The 14,838-nt window shown below is 45.2% G+C and overlaps 1 protein-coding gene across 1 annotated transcript in view; it reads left to right on the top strand.

Moving 5' to 3' along the window:
* LOC308662976 (complement factor B-like) overlaps positions 1 to 14,838 on the top strand; it is a 43,191-nt gene that overhangs the window by 10,268 nt on the left and 18,085 nt on the right. The window lies entirely within an intron of this gene.

Here is a 14,838-nt window from a genome sequence, read left to right as displayed (position 1 = left end):
GCTAAACTGAATCAGCACTTCAACCCGCACATGTCCGAACTGGTGTGGAGGTACCAGTTTGTAAAGAGAGACCAGCTGCCAGGTGAATCGGTATCAGCGTTCATGGCCACAGTCCGGCAGGCGGCTCGCCTTTGTAATTTTGAGAACTTGGAAAAGAGGCTGAGAGACTGAATCGTCTTCGGTCTCCGGGACCGAAAATTGAGGCAGAAACTGTTTGCAAAACCTGGTCTGACCCTCAAAGAAGTACAGGAAGCAGTACTGGCCTGGGAGTTAGCAGAGAGACCAGAGCCAAACGAAGCCAGCCGCAACAGCCTGGGAAGCACCTCCATTTATCAGTCGCACGGGGCCAGAGGAAGCAGCGAGGACAGGCTTGAAGCAGAGGTGGACGCACTACACCTTAGAGCAAGCCATCTGTTGGGGCAGTGTGATAGCCCAAGGGGTCAACGGTCAACCGACGCAGCCAACAGCCAGGACAAGAAATGCTCCGGGTGCAAGTGCTGCGCGACTAAACTGAAATGCGCTGGGTGTGGAGGGAATCATCACCGATCCTCCTGCAAATTCAAGACAGCCAAATGCCAAGCGTGTGGCAAGATGGGGCACATCGCATCCATTTGCCGGAGCCAGAGCCGAGACACTCTGCACGAGGTGGATGCTGAAGTTCACCTGCTGTCAGGTACTGGGGCTCTGAAGTGCATCGTGCCTATCAGCTACACAGAGAGCAGATGGGCGGTTTGTAACATGGGAGCTCGTCAATTGCTCACCCCCAAAATCAAGCTAGATGTGCACTTCAGGGGGTTCCCTGTAAAATGGAGCTGGACTCTGGCTCCTCAGTCTCAGTCATTTCTCACGAGACTTATAAGTTAATTTGCAACAGGAGCAGCCAGCGGGTTCTCTTGAGGTCATCTAGTATCACCCTCACCGATTTTCAGAACACCCCAATACAGGTCCGGGGGGAGGCTACTCTTGTCATACGGTACAGAGTTCCACGGGCCCTTGGATGTCCTAGTGGTCAAGGGACAGAGGACCAGTCTGCTAGGGTTAAATTGGTTCCAAGCACTGGGAATTCGCATTATCGGAATTCACCAGACCCAGGTCTTCAGCATCGAATCCGTCTGTAAGGCATTCACAGACGTGTTCGATGAAATGCTGGGAAAATACACAGGACCACCAATTGCATTCAAATTAAACCCCAACGTACACCCCATCAAAATCAAACCCCAGAGGGTACCGTTCACGTTAAAACAAAAAATAGAACGGGAACTCGACAAGCTAGTTGTGCAGGGAGTTTTGCATCCGGTCAAGGAAGCTGAGTGGGAAACCCCCATTGTGACCCCACTCAAAGCAAATGGCGATGTCAGGATCTGCGCTGATTATAAATGCACAATCAATAGAGCGTTAAACCCACATGCTTACCCTGTGCCAACAGTCAGCAGGATCCTCGCATCACTCCAGAGCGGCACTATCTTCACCAAACTGAATCTTGCTCAGGCTTATTTGCAACTCCCGGTCAACCCAGAGACTGCCACTGCACAGACTATAGTCACCCACAAGGGGGCGTTCCGGGTAGACCGGTTGCAGTTCGGAGTTAGTGTAGCTCCAGGCATCTTCCAGGAGGTGATGGAGTGAATGCTAAAGGGTATACCGGGGGTATGCCCATACTTCGATGATGTTCTCATCGCAGGGGACTCAGAGGAGATTTTGGCAGAACGACTGCAGGCTGTTTTGGGGAGATTTTGCGCTGCTGGCCTCAAGCTTAAAAGAGATAAGTGCAGCATTGGGGTGCCAGAAATGGAATTTTTGGGGTTTAGAATTGATGCTCAGGGGGTTCACCCTGCAGCATCCAAGGTGCAAGCAATCGAGGAGGCTCCCACATCCAAAAACAAGGCGGAGTTGCAAGCTTTCCTGCGGTTACTTAATTTTTATCACGCCTTTCTACCCCACAAAGCATCCATTGCTGAACCATTGCACAGATTATTGGACAAGCACACCACATGGAACTTGACCAAGACACATGACACCAGTTTCCAGTCCCTAAAAAAATCTTTTAGCAAGCAATGCCACAATTACTCATTTTATAGAAAACAAACCAATTTGCATTGCATGTGATGCATCCCCTTATGGGGTGGGGGCTGTGTTAAGCCACCTAGAGGATGATGGCAGACAAGTCCCCATTGCATATTACTCCAGGACATTGTCAGCGGCTGAGCAGAACTATGCTCAGATAGATAAGGAAGCCCTGGCAACAGTTGCTGGAGTAAAGAAATTCCATGATTATTTGTATGGTAGGGATTTCACTATTTTCACAGACCATAAACCCTTACTAGGTCTGTTTACCACAGACAAGCAGACCCCACAAATCATGTCACCCCGAATGCTCCGATGGTCCATTTTCCTTTCGGCTTACTCGTGTAAATTAATACACAAGCCGGGCAAGGAAATGGGCCATGCTGACGGGCTAAGCAGACTCCCTTTAAACAACGCTGAACCAGATCCAGCACCGGCAGCCCAAATATTGGCCATTCAAGATCTGCCAGAATGTCCTCTCAGTGCCAGGGACATTGCAGCGGAAACACCAACAGACAAGATTTTTTTTTAATTGAAAAGTTTTACGGTACATTTTAAACATAAACATAAACTCCTTCCCTCCCCCTCCCCCCAGCTTCCCCTCCCCCCTCCCCCCCTGACCTCCCAGAGCTGAATACAGGGTATTGACCCTAACAATCTTAAGCTATAATATGCTAACTAACTACAATAACACTCTAAATCCTATCGCAATTTAACTCTCCTTAAAAATAGCTAAATAATAATAAATCTTATAAATCTAATACTTATTCAAACGCTAAATGAAACTTTTTAGTCCCATATTTGTTCTGATTGTAGTCAATCCATTTTCTCCATTCCATGATATATCTTTGTTGCGAATAGTCTTTCAAATATGCTGAAATTTTTGCCATTTCTGCCAGGTTCGAAACTTTTAAAGTCCATTCTTCTATAGTAGGCAATTCCTCCTTCTTCCAATATTGCTGCCGTTGTTAAGTTCAACATCAGTTTGGTTTCTGTAACAGTACAATCTATAGTAATACCCAGCAAAAATAATTGTGGAGAAAATTTTATCTTTTTCTTAAATATCTTCTGCATATTCCACCAAATTTTAATCCAAAAAGCTTTAACTTTTTTACAAGTCCATTGTGGGGTTAGGGAGGGGGGAGGGAGAAGACTATGGTTGCGCGGGAAAGGCACGCCTTCCAGCCACCATAACGCATGCCAGGCCCACGACCGTTCGCGACGGCGTACAACGAGGACCAGTCGCCGATAACACCCAGTGGCGTACTGACAAACATCCCATCCCTAGGATGGTGGGGAATGGCAGAAGGTGCACAGACAGAGGGCCGTATCGTCACCGGGAGTGTCATCTCCGCTCTGTACAAGCGGTGAGACGCTCCGACCCTCTGTTCTCCCCCGGAGGACCCGGGAGCAAAGGTGCGCACCCTCCAATGCTAAGGCTGGTCTACCTGAATGCAAGGTCCGTAGCTAACAAAGCTCACCTCATTCGTGACCTAGTGGAGAGTGAGCATGCGGACCTGGCCTGCATCACGGAAACCTGGCTGGGCCCAGAGGGGGGTGTTCCTCTGGTTGACCTCTGCCCGCCAGGTTTCCAGGTGCTGCACCAGCCCCGGGCTCATGGGAGGGGCGGGGGAGTGGCAGTTATCATCAGGGAATCCCTTAGCCCGAGAGAGACCACCGTCCCTCAGATGGTCGGGTGTGAGTCTCTCCTACTGAGATACGGCCCAGGGGCGCAGTTGGGCCTGCTGCTGGCGTACCTACCACCTAATCGTGCAGCGGCGGCCCTGCCCGAGCTACTCGATGCCCTCTCAGGGTTGGTGGTTGAATTCCCAAGACTCATGGTCTTGGGCGACTTTAATCTACCGTCCCTGGGAGGATCGTCCGAACTGGCTCGGGAGTTCATGGCTTCCATGGCGGCCATGGACCTGTTGCAAATAATTTCTGGACCGACTCATGAGAGAGGCCACAACCCAGACTTGGTGTTCTTGTCTGGACGGTGGCGTGATGATATCGGTGGGGGTGCCACAACTGTTACGCCCCTGTCATGGACCGATCACCACCTCCTGCGGCTAGACTTCCCCCTTGCCACCCCCCACCGTGGGTGCACGGTGCCAGTCAGATGGTACCGCCCTAGGCGCCTAATGGACCCTGATAAGTTCCAGACAGCGCTTAGGGACACGCATGCACCCCCTGCTCACAGCTCGGCGGATGCCTTAGTGGAAGCCTGGGAAAAGGCAGCCACGGAGGCTCTGGACCGAGTTGTACCCTTGCGGCCTCTGACCCGGCGCAGATCCCAGCGAGCCCCATGGTTCACCGAGGAGCTCCGGGAGATGAAGCGTCGGAGACGGGGCCTAGAGAGCCGTTGGAGATCCAGTTGATCCGAATCCGACCGATTGCGACTAAGAATCCTCACCAGGTCTTATCTCGCTGCGATAAGGGTGGCAAAATCCAACTATTTTTCCACCCTCATCGCGTCCGCAGATAATCGCCCGGCTGCCTTGTTCAGGGTGACTCGCTCCCTATTAAACCAAGAGGTGAGGGAGGAACCCTTGCAGGGTCGAGCCGAGGAATTTGGTCAATATCTGCTGGATAAAATTGCTCGGATTCGAACTGGCCTGGACTCCAACTGGGCTGAGATGGAAGAACAAGACGTGGACAGTCTTGTCGACGTCATCTGGGAAGAATTTGATCCTGTAACTCCTAAGGAAGTGGACAGGATTATGAGAAGGTTGAGCTCCTCCACATGCTTACTGGACCCGTGCCCTTCCTGGCTGGCCTATGCAGCTCGAGAGGGGACACGAGGCTGGTTCCTAGCGGTCATCTCTGCTTCTCTGAGTGAGGGTCACTTCCCCACCGCCTTGAAGGAGGCGGTGGTGAGACCTCTCCTCAAGAAGCCCACCTTGGACCCATCCTCTTTGAATAACTTTTGTCCAGTCTCCAATCTTCGCTTCCTTGCGAAGGTTGTTGAGAGCGTGGTGGCGCACCAACTTCCTCAGATCCTGGATGAAGCGGTTTATCTAGACCCGTACCAATCGGGTTTCAGGCCGCGCTACAGCACGGAGACGGCATTGGTCGCTCTGATGAATGATCTCTGGAGAGCCCGGGACAGGGGCCATTCCTCTGTCCTAGTCTTATTAGACCTCTCGGCGGCTTTCGATACCATCAACCATGGTATCTTGCTGCGACGCCTCAGGGGACTGGGAGTGGGAGGCACGGTTCTGCGTTGGTTCTCCTCCTTTCTCCAGGGTCGCTCGCAGTCGGTGCTGACAGGGGGACAGAGGTCGACCCCGAGGCCTCTCGCTTGCGGAGTCCCTCAGGGGTCGGTCCTCTCGCCTCTCCTGTTCAACATCTACATGAAACCGCTGGGTGAGATCATTCGCAGTTTTGGAGTAGGGTACCATTAGTATGCTGATGACACCCAGCTTTTTATCTCAACTCCAAACAATATCAGTGATGCCCTAGACGTGATGTCCCGCTGCCTGAAAGCGGTCCGGGAATGGATGGGGAGAAACAGGCTTCAACTGAACCCGGACAAGACTGAATGGCTGTACGTACCGGCAAGCCAGGATATTCAGAACGTCCCATTGCTTAACATTGGGGACAAGTTACTACCCCCTGTTGATAGGGCCCGCAACCTGGGTGTCCTCCTAGACTCGCAGCTCTCCCTGGAAGACCACATAGGAGCTGTGACCAAGGGGGCCTTCTCCCGGGTTCGACTAGTTCGCCAACTACGGCCTTATCTGGACCTGGATTCCTTACGTACAGTCACCCATGCCCTTGTGACCTCTCGCCTAGACTATTGTAACGCTCTCTACATGGGGCTGCCCTTGAGATCCACTCGGAAGCTTCAACTGGTGCAAAGTGCGGCGGCACGGACACTCTTGGGAGCCTCCCGATACTCCCATATCACACCTCTCCTCCGTGCGCTGCACTGGCTTCCGGTTGCCTTCCGTGGGAAGTTCAAGGTGCTAACAATGACATACAAAGCCCTACATGGCATGGGTCCGGACTACCTACGGGAGCACCTCCTGCCAATGTCAGCACCCCACCGTCCTGTGCGCTCCCACAGAGAGGGCCTCCTCAGGGTGCCACCGCTCAAGGAATGTCGGCTGGTGGCCCCCAGGGGGAGGGCATTCTCAGTGGGTGCGCCAGCCCTCTGGAACAGCTTACCAACCGAAATCCGGATGGCCCCCGACCTCCGTACCTTCCGACGCGACTTAAAAACTTTCCTGTTCCAGCAGTCCGGCCTGGCATGATAGCGTTAATTGGGGTCCCAGTTTGTTTTCACTATTGTTTCTTATTATTTTTATTGTTCAATGTGTATACATTCCTTCCTCTGTACACCGCCCCGAGTCCCTCGGGAGAAGGGCGGTTTATAAAAACTAATAAATAAATAAATAAATAAATATGATAATACGTTGCATCGTCCAAACCACATCTCCAGCATTTAGGCTGATAATTTGGATACATACATGCCAATTTCTTAGGATCTAAATGCCATCTATAAAACATCTTATAAAAATTTTCTCTTAAATTTTGTGCCTGTGTAAATTTTACATTTCTGACCCAGATTATTTCCCAAGTATCCATCGTTATTGGTTCTTGAATATTCTGGGCCCATTTTATCATACAATCTTTAACAAGTTCCGTTTCTGAATCTATTTCTATCAATGCATTATATATCCTCCTTATATGTGCCGGACCTTGATCTCTAATTTGTTTAACCAGATTTTCATCTACTATAGAGATACCAATTTTCTGATCCTGTTTCCATCTGGCTTGTAACTGCCCATATTGAAACCAAGTTTGTACTATCTTTTCTTCTTTTAAAATATTAAATGGCTTTAATTGCCAAGCATTTCTTTCCAATCTAAGAATTCCTTTATATGTAGTCACATCATGCTTAAAACCCACATTTATGTTTTCTATCGCATGTTTAGGTACTGCCCAAATTGGAATTTTAAAATTCAACTTATAAGGATATTTTTTCCAAACTCTCAACAAAGCATACCTTAATATATGTGTCTTAAAAACATTATCCATTTTTTATTATAAAATAAATAAGCATGACACCCATATAACAAGTCATATCCTTCAATATTCAATAATCTCCCATGTGTTAAATTAAACCAATTACTAATTAACGATAATGCCTCAGCCTCATAATATAATTTAAAATTGGGCATTTTAAGACCACCTCTTTCATGTACATCTTGCATTATCTTAAGTTTAACTCTCGGTCTCTTCCCTGCCCAAATAAATTTATTAATACCTTTCTGCCATTCCTCCAAATTTGAATCTTTTTTAAGTATAGGTATCATTTGAAACAAGAATAGAAACTTAGGTAAAACATTCATTTTCACAGCCGCAGTTCTTCTCAATAAGGACAGTTGTAGTTTTTTCCAGCTATCTAATTCTTTTTGTATTTTTAACCATAACAATTCATAATTATTTTTATATAATTTCGCATTTGAGGTTGAAAGATATACTCCCAAGTATTTAATCTTCTTAACTATTTCAAATCCCGTTAATTTTCCTAAAACCTCCTTTTGTTCTTTAGTCATATTTTTTGACAATATTTTAGTTTTTTGCCTATTTACCTTAAATCCAGAAACTTGTCCATATTGTAAAATTATTTCCATTAAATCTATAACCGATTGAGTTGGTTGAGTTAGTGTAATAACCAAGTCATCCGCAAACACTTTCAATCTATAATCTTGACCTTTAATTTTGACTCCCTTTATTTTCTTTGAATCACCGTATCTTAATCAACAAAATCTCCAATGTTAAAACAAACAATAATGGTGACAGCGGACAACCTTGTCTTGTACCCTTTTCAATTTTACAAGTTTCTGTTAAACTACCATTAATTATTATTTGAGCTGTTTGTTTTTGATATATAGCCCTAACAGGTTGTAAAAACCTATCATCAAACTCCATTTTCTCCAAAACCTTAAATAAAAATTGCCAATTCAATTGATCAAAGGCTTTTTCAGCATCCAAAAAAGCAGGGACTTGATTATTCCTTTCCAAATATTCTAATAAGTTTACAATATGTCTCACATTATTTTTCATTTGCCGACCACTTATGAATCCAGTTTGATCAGAATAAATCATTTGCTGCATAACCCCCATTAACCTATTTGCTAAGATCTTTGCAAATATTTTATAATCATTATTTAAAAGTGATATAGGCCTATAATTTTTAAGTTGAGTAGGATCTTGATCTTCCTTCAGGATCAAAGTTATAAATGCTGTTTTCCATGATGGAGGCACTTCTCCTCCAGATTGAATTGTTCTAAATAATTCTTTTAAAGGCTCCACCATTTCTAATTGTAAATTTTTATAATAAATAGCTGTTAAACCATCTGTACCGGGTGCCTTACCCACTTTTAGTTGTTTAATTGCTAACATAATTTCTTCAGAAGTTATCAATTGATTCATCCCCTCCTGTTGCTCTTGTGTAAGTATTGAAATATTCACATCTTGTAAATAACTATCCATATCTAAACCTTGCTTTGTGTCCCTAGCATATAGTTTAGAATAAAATTCAACAAAGGCTTTTTTAATAAGATTTTGCTGAAACACCTCTTTACCCTTATATTGTATCTTATCAATATTACGGAATCTTTGTTTTTTTCTTAGTAAATAAGCTAACCACCTACCCGGCTTATTAGCATTGTTAAAAGTATTATGTTTAGCATATCGTAAATTAGTTGCTACTTGATCTGCCATTAACATATCAAACTGTCCTCTTAGCAAATTAATTGCTTCTTTCAACCTCATCGGATGGGTTCAAAATAAGAGCTTTCTCTTTCAACTTTATTTACTCCTCTATTTCTTTGTGCTTATGTTCCAATCTATATCTATATTTATTATTCATATATATTAACACTCCTCGCATATAAGCTTTACTTGCATCCCAAACCATCTCAATGGAAGTACCCTTATGCATATTCATACTAAAAAATTCTCGCATATACTTTATACATTCTACCACATTTTCTTCATATCTAAACAAATTTTCATTTAATCTCCATGATCTTCTATCCCCCATGCCCTTATCCAGTTCCATCCAAACTGGATTATGATCTGATAGATTTCGTGGGCATATTTTAATCTTCTTAATCCTAGAAAAAAAACCATTAGTAGTTAATACAAAATCAATCCCAGAAAAAGATTGATGTCTATCAGAAAAAAAAGTAAAATCCTTTTCTTCCAAATTTTGTTCTCTCCAGACATCTCTCAATTCCAAATCATCTTTCAAATCAAAAAAAGATTTAGGCAGTCTAGCGTGGCTTGGGGTATTTTTAAAAAAACCTTTTTTGTCTTTCTTAGTATCCAATACTCCATTCCAATCTCCCATAAAAATACCCAATTTGTAATCCCATTGAGTTATTTTGTTATGTAACAGTTTGTAAAATTCTCCTTGCTGTTGATTAGGTGCATATACTCCAATTAAAAGTGTTTTCTTCCCTTCTAGTAATAGTTCAATTATAATATATCTTCCTTGTTTATCCGCTTCAATTAAGTTAGCTGTTAAATCTTTCTTTATATAAATAACTACACCATTTTTCTTCTCTGGAGCAGGTGCAATAAATTGTATACCTAATCTAGAGTTTATCAAATATTTTTGGTCAGATGCACGAATATGCGTTTCTTGCAAACATAACATCATTTTTGAACTGTTTCAAATAGTGAAATACTTTCTTCCTCTTTTGTGGTGAATTTAATCCATTAACATTCCAAGTTAGAAACTTTGTCGCCATCTTTTGCGACTTGAAGCTTTTGGAGCGTTTCTTGCAAAGCCGCAAGCATCTGCCTCTTTGGCCTAGCTCCTCCCACTGCTTCACTAGAAGTAGATTCCTGACTTATAGTTATAGAAGACTGTTTCTGTTGTTGTTGTTGTTGTTCCTGTTGTTCCTTAGGTCTAGATGCAGCCCGTGTCACTCTTTGAGTCTTAGATTCTTCTACTAAGACCAAGGGTTGCGCAGCTTCCAACATTTGCTGTTTCTTGTAACTGTCGCTCTCCTGCTTCTTTTCCACTTCTATCTTCTGAAGATGGTGGTGGAGCTGCTTTCAATACATTAGAATAAAAATCACGAGCCTTCAGGACTGTATTAAGACGGTATCTAACTCCAGCATAATTCACCACAGTCCCTGTTGGTATCTCCCATCTGAACTGAAGCTGTTGTTTTTTCAATTCATCTGCCAGAAAGGCAAAATCTTTCCTTTTTCGCAAAATTCTTGGAGGAATTTCTTTCAGAATCAAAACCTCTTGGTTAGCCACTTTAAATCTATTATTATAAAAAGCTTGAATGATCTCATTTCTGATCTTTCTCTTTGTAAAATAAACAACCACATGACTTGGCAACTTCCTTTGCCTAGCAATCCACAAATTGACACGAAATGCTTTATCTATCTCCACAAAAAAATCTTCAGGTTGAATTCCCAAAATAGGAGCCAAAACATCCACCAACATCTCCTCCAGGTTTTCCTGTGGATTTTCCTTTAAACCTCTTATCCTCAAAGCAAATTCCATGTCTCTATATTGTGTCATCACAACTTCATCATCAATCTTATCCATCTTTTTTTCAACTTCACACATTTTAGCCTCCAAGATCAGATTATTTTGTTTCACTTCTTCCACACGTTCATCTAGGCTCTCAATACAACATGAGAGCCCCTGAAATGCCAGCAGAATATCCTCCCGTATTTCCTTATTCTTCTTTTCAATAAGTTCTGCCACCTGCTCTGATATTTTTTCTGACTGATCTTTCAAAGCATCTTTTAAGGAATCTTGTAGGTCTTTTAAAGTCAGTGCAGGTGCAGCAGCTGCAGGAGGTACTGTCAAAGATTAAATTCCAGATTGCAAAACAGGCAATGTTCCCAGACTTTTAGAGACAGGAATTCTAGGCGGTTTGGAGGCCATTTTAATTGACTTTAAATACGCACTTTCACTTTTCCGTCCCACTTGCTATTGTAGTTTAACACTTTTAAACAACTCCAAAATTTAAGAGAATCTTATCAAATTTGAAAATCCACTTGTATATTCCACCTCAATATCCAAACAGTCACTTTCACTTTGAAGAAAGAAAAAAAAAGACACAACCCAGACACTTTCAGATCTTGTTACAAGAAAAAAAAATACTCAGACGCCATCTTCCCCTTCTCTTTAAAAAATGATCGTTGAAACAGGAAAAAAGTTAAAATACCAGAGTTAAAGTCTTATACTTGCTATTTATACAGCTCCCACTTCCGCTCTGCCTGCTACAATTTCTCAAAATAACAATCAATACGAGCAGGAGTGGATTCAGCGTCTTGTTCTGCTTGAAAGCAGAGAAGTCCTCCGATCCGGAGTATTCCCGGGCTCCAGGGGAGCTCTCACCCTTTAAGCCACAGAATAAACATTCTGGGGCTCTAGGGGAGCTCTACCCCTACCCAGAAACTCCCCCTCCGCTATTCACCCGAGGTGAAGAGTTTCCAAGCTGCGGAAGAGCTGATCGTCGGCTGTCCCGCGGCTTTACGAAATCAGAGGGCTGGCGGTCGATCCCGACCGTCCACGCCACTGAAGCGCCACCCAGAAGTCACCAACAGACAAGATTTTGAGTAGGGTTCAGATGTGGGTGAACATGGGGTGGAAAGACAAATCCCCAGGGCCTGAATTCATGGCATTCTTCACCAGGAGGCACGAGTTGTCCTCACACAAGGGCTGCCTGTTGTGGGGATGTCAGGTTATCATACCACAAAAATTGAGAGACAGGGTCATTCACTCACTACACGAGGGTCACCCAGGGGTGGTACGAATGAAGGCGTTGGCAAGAAGTTATCTGTGGTGGCCAGGCCTTGACAAGGACATTGAGGAACAGGTGTAGCTGGCTGCTACACCTGCCAAAGATCTCAGCCAGCACAGCCTCACGCCCCAGTCCACAAGTGGGAGGAAATGCACACACCCTGGTCCCGATTCCACATTGACTACACTGGTCCCTTTCACAACCAAACATTCTTGGTAGTGGTGGACAGCCACTCCAAATGGTTGGAGGTGGTACCTGTGAGTAGTATGACCACAACATGGACTGTCCAGGTGCTCATGGGACTCTTTGCCACACATGGCCTTCCTGATGTATTGGTCTTTGATAACGGTTCACAGTTTACTTCCTCGGAATTCCAGGCGTTTCTGAAGACCAATGGAATTAGACATGCCACCTCTGCTCCCTTCCACCCTTCGACTAATGGCTTGGCTGAACGCATGGTGCGCACCACAAAGGACGCATTGGAGCACACCATCCAAGGGGACTGGAAACAACAGTTGGCCAAGTTCTTACTGCACCAACACACCACACCCTGCACCTCTACCAGAAAGAGCCCAGCTGAACTTCGTTGGGGCAGGTGTCTCATAACCACTCTTGACAGATTACACCCGGACAGGGTGGCAGCAGATGCTGAACACCCAAAATCCCCCAGAGAATTCTCTAAGGGAGACTCCATTTGGGCAAAGAACTACAGCTCTGGTGAGGCATGGGTGCAGGGGGAAGTGGTTGAGAGAACAGGCCCATTGTCATACATCGTAAGGGTGGAGGGGGTCTCCAATGGAGGAGACATGTTGACCAGCTCAGGCGTCGGGTTCCTGAAAAAGTTCCAGCCAGTAACAACCAGGAAAACCTTCCCGGACCTGAACTCACGCAAAATGACTAAGGGGACACAGGGGAAAGGGAAGTGTTTTCCAAATCTTGGTCTTTTGGACAATTCCTACCCCATCAACACCTGGACAATAATAACGGGCCTATGACATCTTCCACAGTACCAGGGAGCCCTCATAACTCCAGGTCCATTGTGGGCAGTCACAACACCACACCTGAAACATCATCACCGGTACCTGGGGCACGCCACAACCTCAGGCCTAACAACACACGTGGCAACACTTTGCCTGAAGGGGGGGAACCCCTGAAGCGTTCTGGCCGATCCCACAGGCCTCCTGCTTACCTCTCGGATTATGTGCAGACTTGAGGAGAGGACATGGGAAGTCTGTGAGGGAGGTTAATTGTATATAGTTATGGGGGGGGAATTGGGAATTGTAACACAAGGGCGTTGTCTATTCTTATGGGGGAAGGGGTGTAGTGTATGCTGGGCTAGCATACACGTGGAGCAGCCAAATAAGGAAGTGCGGAGCTGGACAGCTCCGTGCAGGAACAGCATTCGGTGGGAAAGCCGGATTTGAAGGGATTGGCCGCCCCGCCGGCGGGAAACCTAAGTTTAAATTTATTGGCCAGGCATTCACCTGGACTGGTATAAAGCAAGCCAGGTAACCTTTCTTCCTCAGTTCGGATCACGCTGTCATCTAATAAAGACTCCTTACACTCCTCATGTTCGTGTCTCATCTTTCCATGAACCCGACATAACAAAACCGTACAAATTCTAAGGCCAAACTCATTTAACAACTGTCTCGCTTAGCCACAGAAATGTTAGGGTTAATTATGGTCGTAAATCAAGGATTACCTAGTTTTGGGATGTGCATTGAGATGGAACACCAGAAAGTTACTGTATGTAGCAGCCATCTCAATGGCTTTGAAATCCTTCTTTCCTCTATCAACTATGCTGACTGAGGAATTCTGGGAGTTGAAGTCCACAAAGTTGCCAAATTCGGAGACCCCTGCCCCAGCATAAGATCCTTCCAGAAATCCAATTAGTTCCTCCTTATTGATCTTGCCTGCCTTGAAGGGCATCTGCTGAGACCTCTGGTTTTTCAGAGGAGGAGGAAGAGGACGAGGCATTGAGTCATTTCTGATTCCTAGTGACCACACAGAAGGATTTCCTCCTTGGTCCTCTATCCTGAACCGGTTCTTTCAAGTCTCATTTCAATCACCTTGCAAACTGAACCCAGGAGTTTATAAGTCAAAATATCTTAGATCAGTGGTCCTCAACCGTTTGGGCACCTGGGACCGGTTCCACAGAGAAAGGCTTTCCCGCAGACTGGAGGGGACATGGTTTTGCATGCTGCCTGCATTCTGTGGATGGAGCTTCACTTGTTTGCATGGTCCAGTTGCAGGTATGCCACAGACCGGTCCATGGTCCACGGATTGTGGGCCTGGGACTCCTGTCTCAGATAGTTTGCTTTTTGCTTAGATAGTTTGATTGGTCTTTGCGGCTCTCTGAACTTGCTTGTTTTCTTGCAGACATTTCATTACCAAACTAGGTAACGTCATCAGTGCTAGTAAGGCTGGAATTTGCTCTCAATTTATATTCTAGTGCAGGGGTAGTTTATATTCACGTGCAGGCCATGTCCACTCCAGCTCTGCAAAGGCAAAAAATGTTGCGATATGTCACGTGACGCGATTGGGTTTGACACCCGTGTTCTAGTGCCTTGCCCTATCAGTGCTGGTGGGAGTGGTCTTAGAGCAGGGGTCTTCAAACGTGGCCCTTTTATGACTTGTGGACTTCAACTCCCAGAATTCCAGGCACGCTGGCTGAGGAATTCTGGGAGTTGCAGTCCACAATTCATAAAAGAGCCAAGTTTGAAGACCCCTGTCTTAGAGCTTCTTTGGTTAGGCTGTTTACTGTTGGCATCTTTGGCAGTTTGTTGATTGGGGTATTGTTTATTTTATTTATTTATTTTATTTTAATTCCATTTATATCCCGCCCTTCTCCGAAGACTCAGGGCGGCTTACAAGCTTAGCAGTAGCCTTCATTCTATGTATATGCCTGCTTATTAGGGCTTTCACACACACCCCCAAGCGGCATTATTACAAAGTCAGCTTAATTGCCCCCAACAATCTG

Source organism: Vipera berus (genome assembly GCF_964194415.1).
Source record: "Vipera berus genome assembly, chromosome: 2".
In the NCBI taxonomy this organism is placed as follows: domain Eukaryota; kingdom Metazoa; phylum Chordata; class Lepidosauria; order Squamata; family Viperidae; genus Vipera; species Vipera berus.
The sequence above is the reverse complement of the archived record's forward strand: the minus strand, read 5'-3'. Positions and strand labels throughout refer to the sequence as shown.